The sequence below is a fragment of the Lepisosteus oculatus genome, chromosome 3, assembly GCF_040954835.1.
Source record: "Lepisosteus oculatus isolate fLepOcu1 chromosome 3, fLepOcu1.hap2, whole genome shotgun sequence".
NCBI lineage: Eukaryota > Metazoa > Chordata > Actinopteri > Semionotiformes > Lepisosteidae > Lepisosteus > Lepisosteus oculatus.
The window spans coordinates 7439699-7452406 of record NC_090698.1 but is presented as its reverse complement, the minus strand read 5'-3'; the positions used below and the strand labels follow the sequence as shown (position 1 = coordinate 7452406).

The window sequence follows — 12708 nt, the reverse complement described above, 5'->3', positions numbered from 1 at the left end:
CACGCTCTTGGCAGAGATCACCAGCTGACAAAAAGATTTATAAAAACCAGCATGACAGTGACGTTGATTAGATAGTTATATGAATATCACCTAAAACCAGCGTCGAAAGATTTAAAGGAGTCACTGCATTGCTAACTCATGCGGCTCTTAACTGGCTGCTTGTACGAAATAAGACACCACAGAGAGCAGGGCCACCAGCTTTGACTGCACGTCTTGTATGGATTGGTCATATAATGGACGAGTGTCTGACAGTTCTGTTATGGACCGCTATTTTTTTGTTTGATTTTGGTGTTTCTCTTTACTCCATAACACACACAAGGCTGCAGGACCCGACGGCATACCCAGTCGCGTCCTCAGAGCCTGCGCCAATCAACTGGCGGGTGTATTCGCAGACATTTTCAACATGTCTCTGGCCCAAGCCGTTGACCCCATCTGCTTCAAGACTACCACCATCATCCCAATACCAAAGAAAACCACAGTGACATGTCTTAATGACTACCGACCAGTGGCACTAACACCTGTCATCATGAAGTGCTTCGAGAGGTTGGTCATGAAGCACATTAAGGACACCATTCCAGACACACTGGCCCAGTACCAATTTGCCTACTGGCCCAATTTGCCTACTTGCCCATAACAATTTGCCTACCGGCCCTGTACCAATTTGCCTACTGGCCCCGTAACAATTTGCCTTTTGCCTACTGGCCCAACAGATCCACAGATGATACAATCTCCACTGCCATATGTAGCCAGGCAAAGAATAACCAGCACAGGACACAAATATATTTTTGGGGTTCTTTATCTCCAGGTAAGTATGGTGTCTGATCTGTTTTGTTAGTTTGGAAAATAATACAAAAAACAAAACAAAAGGAATGACATATAATGATATTTTGGCCTACACAAAATACGGTAGTGGCTCTTTCTACCATGTGGGAAAACATAAAAAAACACTTTTTAGTTTTATGGTTTCAACATTCCATCTAACCGTTACAAAATCGCATCTACACTAAAAAAAATAAATAAACGACATTACAGCTGAAATTTAAACACCTCACCACGCAGCGCGTGCAGAAATAGGCCGTCACCTCTCTCAGCTCTACCCTCACTTAGAACTATATTACAATGATAATTAGTATTGTAGCATATACAGGTTCTCCCAGGACCAAGGACTAGTGGAGATGCGATAAGTGAACCAAGCGACAGCTTTTAGTTTTCTGACTTCCAACACACAAAACCACACACAGGATATATACCACATGAGGAGACTGACGGAACACGTACACTTTGTTATGGTGGTCCTTCTTAACAACAGGCTATACAATGATATGGCTACACCGGACACTAAAACTGCTATGACACTATTTACATATGCAGGGTCAGCTGCTGGTCATCATGCTGACCCTCAGACTCTCCCCGCCTACAACTCCCAGCCTGCTCCGCGGTACTATGAGCGCCTAGGTGCGCTTCCTCCTCACCACCGGTCGAGGACGTTACAGTATTATACTTACAATTGCATACAGTTAACAAACGGTGCTATACCCATTTCACAACTAAACATAAGTCTCTGTAAAGAATAAAGGAACATGTGAAACACATTACTTACAAATGAGTAAACAGATATTCCTAGCCAGAGTAGATGTCTAAGAAACTGACTACGGCCTCAGTCCACTCGGTTAAAATCTAATATCCATCTTGCTAATCTTGTCTCAATCTTATGAAATACCCCCTTATACTCGTTAATACTTTTGATTTGAGACCTCATTTAGGGTGTAAATAGGGAAACAACACAGTATTTACCGATACAACTCTCTGCAGAAATTTCGTTGTTTTTTTAAACTGTAACTAAAAAAAAAACTAACTCACTGCTTCCTAGTCCCTACTGCCCATGCGCAGAACGCTGAACTCAACCGACAGCAACCGCGATTTAAGAGGCAGCGCAGAGGATCTGGCATAACAGACAGCTATTCACCACTAGGTCACATTCTCCGCTGCTGCATGGTAAACATCCCGGCGACTATCAACCCTTCACCCCCTTGACTGCCTCCCTTAAAAGGACAGCACTTAAGTTTGTTAACATCTGGGAAAAGACTTGTGGAGTTAAGGAGTCGCATTACAGACAGACTTGGGTTCATGAAAAGGATTAGTGTGCACCCCAGCATTGGCCCTACGACTTCTGCGTGGAACAGGAGAAGGTACATTTACTTCACGGTCACTAGGAGAGGAGCTGGTAGCAGGCTCAGCGCTAGAAGGCTTGGTGTCAGCCTCAGTCCTAACCTGCACAGCACCTGTAGATTCAGGAGCAGGTTCAAACCCAAGAGGCTCAGAGAACACTTCTGATTCACTACCACAGGGGTCAGCACTAGCAACATCTACTGACTCAGGGGAACACCTCCTGAGTTAATCTCGGAAGCGAAACCCCCTCCAACACTACAAATTCTGGAGAAGACTCTGAAGGGGTACTAACAGAGGTTCCTGTGGGGGACCAGTTCCTAACACACCTGGGGGCTGGGACAGGGCCCACACATGACCTTAAATTAACCCTGTGTACCCACTTTATAGGACCACCCTCCAAAGGTTCCACTGTGTGTGTCGTACCCTGCACCTCTACCACCCTATACACAGTAGGTCCCCAAGCATCCTGTATCTTATTTCTGCCCAACGGTCTGTGTCTCAGATAAACCAGCTGACCTACACTGACTGGGGGACAGAACTCTTTGTCTTCTTGCAGTGCAACTCTTTCCGCGGCTTTTTGTTCTGCGCACTCTTTGGCTCGGGCGTGTGCTTCGTTCAACCGTTCCTGGTGGACCACCAGCCAATCATGTCTTTTATCCAGCACCACCCGTTGCCCAGCAACCCATCAACAGGTAAGTGAGGATGCGCTCCGTACAGAAGGAAGTAAGGCGAATATCCTGTACCAGCGTGAGGTGTCACATTGTAGGCATAGACTAACTCTGGCAGATGTTCCGGCCAACAGCGCTTCTTCCGTTCACAGTGTGGGTTTCCTTGAGGACCAGATCTTGCTAGTCTACCCTGATGATATCTTGGTGTTCTCTCTGGATTTTGGTGGCCATCTAGGAAGGCTGGAGACAGTGCTGAAGCGACTAAAGGAAACTGGGCTGAAGGCAGCTTGGTAGCATGGTAGCTTGCATCAATCTTTGGAACGTAGCAGGACCATTACAGACCCCAAAAGGCATCCTCCGGGGTTGCAAATGCAGTTTTTTGTCTGTCCCTTTCATGCATAGTGACTTGATGGTACCCACTGGCTAGATCGATCGTTGAGAAGAACTTGGCACCGGGTACCATTTTAATTCAAAAGGGGGTGGGAGTGTGGCACAAGTTACCGAGTCATATGGTCGAAGTCAACATCACAGCTGTGGTCCATTGATGTGGTCTAGACAGCTGGATGAGATCGTTGGATCACAAGTACCATGTGAGGAATGGCCTCATCTCTAATGAAACCTTAATTTTATTCTCTATCACACGTAGCTTAGTTAGTGTCTTGTGTCGGTACGTGGCGCTGTGTATTAGCAAACGGTAACCACACGTCTTCACAGGTGATCACAACGCCATTTTATTTCGTGAAGGTAAGGCACCTGAACTTTTCTCCCCTCGATCTTTGTAATTTATCTATCTGTTGGTTTCAATATGTTATCATGATCCGTAAATAACCGAGTCGTGTTTTAATAATGTTTTATTTGTTTAGTTAAAAAAAGTAATATATGCGCTCTGAACACATGTAGTGGAGTAATCACGATATTTTTCTGTGATCGAAACTGAATTTAAATTTCGGGCCTAGATGCAGTTTTAATTGTGTTCTGTGTCAGAGATTGTTCAAGACCTGTATGCACTGTGCTGGGACGTCCCCCTTTGCCTTGTGATCGGAGGACTGTCATCTGTCGACTGTGGTTTCATTTTAAAATAATAGTAATAAACGTGCGTGTGTTAAAGTGACGCCGGATCTAAATATAAACAAATTGAAATATAACTCACGAGCGAAAATAAAATAACATCACAAAGTACAATGGGCCTCGCCTCTATTTTCACTTCAAGTTAATTTAGGCGCTTAACTTGGGCATTTAGCTGGAACGGAAACAGAACGCTCTCCTTATACGTTGGAAGAAGACTGCAAATAACCAATCGAAGTGCATTACATTTCAGAAGGAACTAAACTCGTAAAAGGTTTATATTCTATAGTTTACCTTGGGGATAAAAATGTAACTTTTCTTCAAAGAGAAGTAGGGAGATTTGTTATGGTTGTTTTTTATGATTTGTAGTGAAGTAGTATAGCTATAAAACAAATACATTTCTAAATTAACACAGTGTAAATATAATTTTAGCTGTATAATGTGTCATCGCATGTAACTACCTTTGTAACTGAATATTTCTGTTACTGCCGAATTATCATTAAATCACAAATGACGTTTTTCTAGCCCAAAACAATTATGAGAAATTATGTATAATATGCCAAACTCATTTTTTCCAACAATTACAGTCAACACAAAGAAAAATGTTCTTGTGCCTTTTTATAATAAACATCTATTGAATACGTCGTAAATATGCTGTATAAAATTTGCTAAAGCATACGAAAAAGCACTCAGCGTGAACAAATGACCTACCCCTACAGAGCACCACTGATATTTTTCCTTTGTTTGTTTTTATTTGTGCATTTCATCGTTATTGCGGGAAAAGTACGGTATTTCAAGACACAATTGCCCAGATCTTGTCCGGAAATTCCAAGTCCATTAAACCGAGGTTTTACGGTTTAAGCAGCAGGTACCAGACGAGCACGAAAAGCAAATTGACAGTGAGGAGTAAAACGGAGCTCTAGAGGAGACCGCGGTACGCTCACTCACACTTCCAGTCCGCTTCAGGAACTTGCCGCACTACGTTCTCATTACAAGTAACGTAAACACTCCTTCAGTCGAACCTTTTATTGTGGGACCCACGGGAGTTTTTAACATTAAGCCAGACGTTTTTGTAAATCACGTCTGGGCCTAATCGAAAGAGGAAAAGGATGTGTTAGGATTGAGAACCATCTTGAACAGATACTGTAACCGCTGTTACATTAAGTTTTGCGTTCTAAGATATTTTTTTACTTTTGCACATTTTTTTTTCGTTTTTGAATAATAATAATAATTGCTTACACTTATATAGCGCTTTTTCTGGACACTCCACTCAAAGCGCTTTACAGATAATGGGGACTCCCCTCCACCACCACCAATGTGCAGCATCCACCTGGATGATGCGACGGCAGCCATAGTGCGCCGAACGCTCACCACACATCAGTGGGGAAGAGAGCAGAGTAATGTAGCCAATTCATAGAGGGGGATTATTAGGAGGCCATGATTGGTAAGGGCCAATGGGAAATTTGGCCAGGACACCAGGGTTACACCCCTACTCTTTTCGAGAAATGCCCTGGGATTTTTAATGACCACAGAGAGTCAGGACCTCGATTTTACATCTCATCCGAAGGATGGCACCTGTTTACAGTATAGTGTCCCAGTCACTATACTGGGGCATTAGGACCTACATGGACCGCAGGGTAAGCGCCCCCTGCTGGCCCCACTAACACCTCTTCCAGAAGCAACCTTAGTTTTTCCCAGGAGGTCTCCCAACCAGGTACTGACCAGGCTCACACCTGCTTAGCTTCAGTGGGCTATGAATGTTGACAATTATTTACAAATGATTTACAAATTATTATAATTTAATTGTGTCCCTCCCAGTGAATTTCCTGGGTCTTGAGGAGTTGACAGCCATAAACCTATTAATGTAGAACTGCTGCTTATTTAAAATAACCCCTTTTTTGTTCTTTATTGTAGGTCTTACAATAAGTTACAAATTGTGACTTTATCACCATGGAAGACAGAAGTTTCCCATTGGAAATGTTTTGTGCTCTTGAAGTAAATGAACATGAACATATATTTGAAAAGTGTGATAAAAATGGTATTTTGTGATTCTCTGTGGTAGCGACTCTGATGTGTTAATGACTCATTATAGCATGAATGCAAGCTCCTCACAGTTATATTAGTTTGCCTCTTTAACTCCTTCTCTCTTCCTGTGTTTCACTTTGACGTGAAGTAGCGGTATTTATGCCTCTTGGTCCCCAAGTGTTGACCTGGAGAAAGATACACTTTTCAATATTGTTTTAAGGAAAATCAGTTTCATGCAAATACAGTAAGATTTTAACATGTGTGGGGGCTCAGTGCGAAAACCACCATAAATGATCAAATTCACCTATAGCTAAGTTCACCCTTTACTGACATATAATATACTACAGTATATTGTATGTGTGATTAAAAGTCATAAGTAACCCTCCCTTATGTGATAAAGTACAAGTGCATTGGCTTGAAGTTAATTACTGCTGTTTTATCTTATCAGTGTTATTTTAAAGAAAAACTTATAGTGATCATGTAAAATTGAGCCGATAAAGTTGTCTCCGGCCTGTCATTCCCCATGCTGCTGACAGAACCTGGAGCTTTTGTTACAGTATGCATACAAGACCATGTTGAGATGTGGGTGCTAGTTAGTGGGTATTTGGGCAGGGGGCAGGAAGAGGCTCACTCTCTAGCTAGATTTATCTCATGATCCTAGTCTATTTGAAAGTTGCACATAACCCTTGGCTCAGTTTCATCCCATTTTGCTCTTCTTCCATCCAGCATATCATCGGTCAGACCAAATTGTGAAGCGAACTTGCAAAGATTAAATTTGCAGATGCCGAGACTCTACAGTATACTGTACAGCTGCGTCACGTAATGATTGTGTTATATAACTCTTGCTTAGCAGAGAAATGGGACACCCAAATATCCCCCTGAACCTGGAAAAGGCACCCCAGATTAATCTTAAAGAAGAACACACAATATGTTTTCATGATTTTTGCATATAAATAAGTACATAAATTGTAAGTCCTGCACTCATATTGTATTTTATTGATTTTAGGTACACAGTTTCTGCAGAGCTCCTATAAGACATTTGTTGAAAAAATGAATAAACCTTCTCTGAAGCAATTATTGGACTATCTTTACCAAGAGGATATGCTAACAGAGGCTGAAAAGGATGAAATAGAAGCAAGGGAAACACAGTCGGACAAAAACAGGAATGCTTTTGCTATCATCATTAACAAGGGAAACAAAGTCCACGAAACTGTAATTCAGTACCTGAAAGATAATCATAAACATGAATATGAAGCCATGGCCAAAGCAGGTAATTTAAATCTAAAACAAACCCAACTGATTACACCAAAAAAAGTAAAACAACAACAAAAAAAGCAATGTTTACTGTTCATAGTCAGAAGCAAACATTTTGCATCCTCCTTCCATTTATCTATATATTTTTATTATTCTGTTTGTTTAGTTTGATAAACATTTGTGATTTTTTCCAAATATAAGAAGAGCAACAATTCCTAACCCACACAGAGCCCCATTCTCTATCACCTCCAACCTTCTAACTAGAATGAGCCCTAGAGTAAAACCAGATGCCATTGTAGCCTCATACAATACACCGTTGACTACTTCAGCATTAATACTGAAAGCTAGCATGCAACAGCCCTCACCCCAGCTTAGTGAATTCTGCATATAAAAGTTAAAGTTAGAACAGGATTCGGGAATGCCAGGAGCAAGATGCTGACCGTTCCCAACACAACATGAAACAAATCGCTCTTTATGGCTCAGTTAGAAAAGCTAGCAATTGTTAGAAGCCAAGCTTAGAGTTACCATCCAGAAAAACATTTCCCTATTTACAGGTTTCTTCTTGATTGTCTCATTGTTTCCAGCCCTTAAACTTCTAGGCACCTCAGATTTCTAAATATGTCCCACAGACAGCATAAATATGGGACTGTGACATATTATATGATGCTGTCTACAAGAGGTCAGATAGATTCTGTCAAGGAAATCTATATGGCTGGATGGTGAGGGTGATTGGAGAAATTTGAATTTGTACTGTCTCAAATATTATCAAAGGAAATGGTCTGATCTGTAAAAGTCTAGTGCCTATTCCAGATAGAAACTGCAGCTAAGGGCTTAAAAGGCACATAATAAACAGAGGAAGACGTGTACTTCAGTTTACCTCTGACATCACAGATTATATATTGATAAACACTTTGCCACCCTGTGGACAACCCAGTCGCACATTGCAGATAAGACTTAAGTATAGAAAAAAGAGCCTAGAAGCTCAGACTTGAAAGGGGAGAAGACCATCCTCATTATCACTTTGCATTCAAATGTGAATTTTTTTGCCATTTCGTTCTGTTCAGATCTTAAACTTCATGGAAAAACAGCCTTCAGGTAGGGAAGACTCCACTGCTGAAAGTGGATTTTTGTGCTTGCTGGCTTAGAACCCCATTTTAACCTCTGCAAAGTAGCAATAAACAACAAGAGAATGAGGACTCACTGAAGTCTGTGCAATGCCATGGATACTACTATAGGTTATTTATGTTCTTCCAATTGTGTAATATGCTTATTCCCCTGATAGCTGAGAAAAAGAAGATGAGATTTGGACAGATGCAAGCAAGCACAGGTAAGTGTGCCAAGGAACTTTAAACCTTTACTGCATATTATTCAAGGATATTACATTTATTCATTCAATCTGCTTTATGTATATCCCTTACAAAAAACAATTTATACTATTTATATACAACCTACACAATTCAATTTTAAACATCTCCACAGGCTAGTAGTCTTTTTACATTCACTGTTAAACCAGCAGCTACCCATTGATTATTATCATCTTACCCAACAGATCTGTCTGCATTTCAATAACATATAACCTGACCTGTGCTGTTAGAACTTAGGGACTTGGGGCTTGTATAGATTGTAGTTAATAACAGCTGGTGGCAGGTGATTTCATTTTTAGGTTGCCTGCTTCTACCCTCCTATTAGATAATCATCTGGATTGATTTTGATATTTTAACTCTTGAGTCTCATAGTAAATATTTTTTGATATGCTGAAGTAACACTTTCTGTCTGGAAGCACATACAGTAGGTCTTCTTTGCATGTAAGCATGAACTCTTTAGGGCTATTTTCAGATTAATTTAAAGTCCTGTCTCAAAACTTTCTGCCAGACATTAGGCAAATGCTAAACAAAGTACATTATATGCTTTTAATAAAGGCCTGGATTTACTTTGGGAAGGTCTTATTTGTAAAACCACAACACCTAATTTATATTCCAGTAAAAAACAATTGGTTATGAAATTTACAATTGCTCAGTAGGGTGGCCAAAGTTTAATTCCAGTTCTTCTCTTCAAAGGAAGCCAGTCGGATATAGAGAAATACACAGATGAGCATTTGGAGGAAATAATCAAGAATTTGACGAAGGAAGTGGGAAGTAAAGAAGTAAAACGAATTGAAAATGAAGTGAAAGATAACATTTTAAAAAAAATGTGGGCCTTTCCTCCCAGCACGGTGCACGCGATCTATAAAGATAAAAACATAAACAGTTTCCTGACAAAAGAGGCTTCTGAATGTAGTGGCAAGGCCTTTCCATTGAACAAAGTGATTGGTTGTTTATTTATAAGAAAGGCAAAAGCTAAAACAAATCCTCAGGTGGACACATCAAATAATTCTTCAAATGAAAGTGAATCAATGGAGGACAGTATAGAGGAGAGTTTAACAGAGAGCAGGCAAGAGAACAGCCCAACTGGAGGCAAGTCCATGGGGACTCACTCACAGAGTGATATGCGTGAAACCCTCAGGGACAATAACCCCATAAATAATGATTCAAAAGACAACTGCCTAAATCCACCAGAATCAATTAATTCAGAGGCCAGCAACACAGGCCAGGGAGGTTCATTAGACAGTGGCGTTTCATCCCTGTCACAAAATAATACTTCTAAGGAAGAAATCTGTGACATGGAGACACAGCAGTCCTCTGTCACAGTAGATGATAGTCGTCCTGCCTTCACAGAAGACGTGCCTGGGAAGGGCCTACCTGCCATTAAAACTCTCCCACAAAGGTCAGAAAAAATGCAAAACAAAAGTGTAAATAAGAATGATGATACATCACTAAGAAAAAGTCAGTTCAGTGGCACAGCAAATCCCATCCCAACTGAAAATGCATCACCAGAAACCTCACGAGAAGTTAGAACTATGGTGAAAAGTGACCCAAAGGATGATGAGCACTCTGACAATCGTGTAAATCAAGCCTCTGCTGATGCAGATGTCAATTCTTCTGCGTGTAAAGAAAGCAGTCCAAAAAAAAGAAAGTCCAAAACACAGCAAGAGGAAGAGCAAAAATCAGGAAATAGAAATAAAAAGAGACGTAGTGAAAAAATAGACAAATTAAAAACATATTTCAAGGAAACAAATATTGACAAAGGATCTACATTGAAATGTATAAATTACAGAGAACACAATGAGTGCAGACTGCTTAACGTGCATGATAGTATAGTTTATTATGATGTTAATAGTAAGCAAGATGTTCTTCTAATAACTGAAACTCCCAAGGAAAAAAGCGATACATCCAAAGATAATCAGTTTTCACACATTTTAGGATTACCAAAGCTTTATGAGTCTCAACTGCAGCTTCGTATGGGTATTTTAGGAAACATCATAAGAGCACATGTTCTATTTAGTGGTAATAAAAAGCCTCCGTACAAGCTCGGGTATAAAAAAACCTACTTTTTGGATGTACTAGATACATTCAAAAGCTTTGTTGTTGAGATCCTCATTCCAGTCCTCGCAGTGTACAAACAATCCCAGAAGGAAACAATTTTAAAGGACTTTGAATAAGATTATGTACTGTAACTATGTCTTCTACACTCATGACTTTCATAGAAGATCCAATGTAACTGAGTATAACCTTTGTACAAACGTGTAGAAAACAACAGTGTAAATCTGAAGTTTCCTTGAAGCTGAAATTTCTCATCACCTTCTTGTGACAGCTGGTTGGGCATGTTGCAGTAGGAGCTTTAGAATAGGCAGCTCCAGGTCAGCATATATACTGTACGCTCCAAACACACAAGGTATAAAAAAGGGTATAAAATTCCCATGCAAATAATTTACAGTACAAGGAATCAAATCGAATACCAAAACAAAATAAGCGCTCCTATCTGAGGTAATGACTACATTTTTCCACTAGTCTCTAACTAGCATATTGGACAGCTAAACTGCTCAAAGCAGACAGCTCTAATACCTGGTCTCCACAGAGACTCTTCAAAACTTCCAAACAAAGTATCTTCCCAAAATGTCAGCATTCGGTCAGTTCTTCTCCCTCCGATGACTGGACCACACAGGGCAGTCCATCTTCTGTCCTCTTGACAGCAAACATCATTCTGCTGAATAAGAGAGAAAGCCTCCGTTTCCTGATTTTTAAACAGCCACCTGCCCAGTTGTCTTCCAGCAACTGGTCAGGTGTCTGAGAGCAGCAGCTCATTCCCCCCTCAGAGGTTTCTGGGAAATGTAGTCTCAATATTCTCATTGCACTTGTACTCCTTAATGCGCTCCTGTTTAACATGATACATATAGGTTATCTCCAAAGGAAGAAGTAATAGGTTTATTCCATGCTGTAAAGAGAAGAAAGAAAATGCAACGTTTAGGCTGTGGAGCCTTCTATGCATATTCTGTATCATGATCTTTCTCTTTTAATTTTGTACTTCATCTGCATTGTACAGTATACTGCTCTTGCTGAACTATGTGACTTCAATACTGTTGCGGTGCTGTTGTAAGTCATTGTATCCTGATAATTACCTGTAAATAACCTTGGAGAACAGTACACATCGATGAAGAATAATTATTGAACATGTTAATATTTTACAATTTCTAATTAACATAACAGTAATTAACACATTAAGTAATCAAAAGACAGATTAATTTGATGTTGAAAAGACATTTAATGTATTTTCCCATATTATAATGTTCTAGAAATTTCAAATAAGTTAAGGAGACTTTCACAGCCACTGAAAAAACTTCTGTTTCTTAGGTATTTCTTTTCAATTTGATCAGTAACAATAACTGTAATATAGAGAACTGTGAAAACAATGTTTCAAAGTGATTTACAAATACGTTAAAGCTGGAAAGGTCTTCATTTGAAGGGCTTTAGGTTTCATCTCCGCTATCGATAAGTTTACAAATTTAGAAAAAAGCCACAGCATGCTTTTTTATCATCTTTCATGACTGCTTGTTACTCCAAGCTTTTAGAATCTTAAATATAACCACATTTTTACAAGAAAGGAGTGGTCCTCTCTAAGCCTCTCTAGGACTGGGCAAGGTCCGTGTCTCGCCAGCCTCTGTAGGGGGAGGATCAGTGCAGCCCATTGTCTGTGTTCCTCTGTGTCCCAGTGGAATGAAACAAACTCTACAGCACATCCTAGAGGACTGCCCACTGCCAGTCACCAGACCTGTATCACAGAGCACAGACATGGACAGCTAGTGCTAAAGTGGCTTAGAGCATCACTACTATATACTATTACATTGTCTGTTTTGTTCTGCATGTTTTGGTTGTATCAATAAATGATATATTGTTTATTTAGAATCTGTGTGTGAGACTGTAGATTATTATGTTTGATTCCTAACAGTGATCAAAGACCTCTTGCAATTTAATGTTCCAAGTTCTAATTGGTACAAGATGTGAAAACCTTCACACCATTACTCTCCAACAGTACAGGTGTTACAGTAATTTAATATTGATTAATGAAAGGTTGAAATGAAATGAAATGTTAGGCGGGCAGAAGAAAGATACTCGTTACATTCCTCACATCCAATTTAAGTGATAAAACCAAG

At 40.0% G+C, this 12708-nt stretch overlaps 1 long non-coding RNA gene across 1 annotated transcript; it reads left to right on the top strand.

Moving 5' to 3' along the window:
• The first annotated feature begins 6356 nt into the window (after positions 1–6356).
• Positions 6357–12460, top strand: LOC107076614 (uncharacterized). Its single transcript, XR_011186810.1, has 3 exons — positions 6357–7197; positions 8464–8508; positions 9239–12460. It is a non-coding gene; the product is annotated as an uncharacterized lncRNA (long non-coding RNA).
• Positions 12461–12708: the final 248 nt, after the last annotated feature.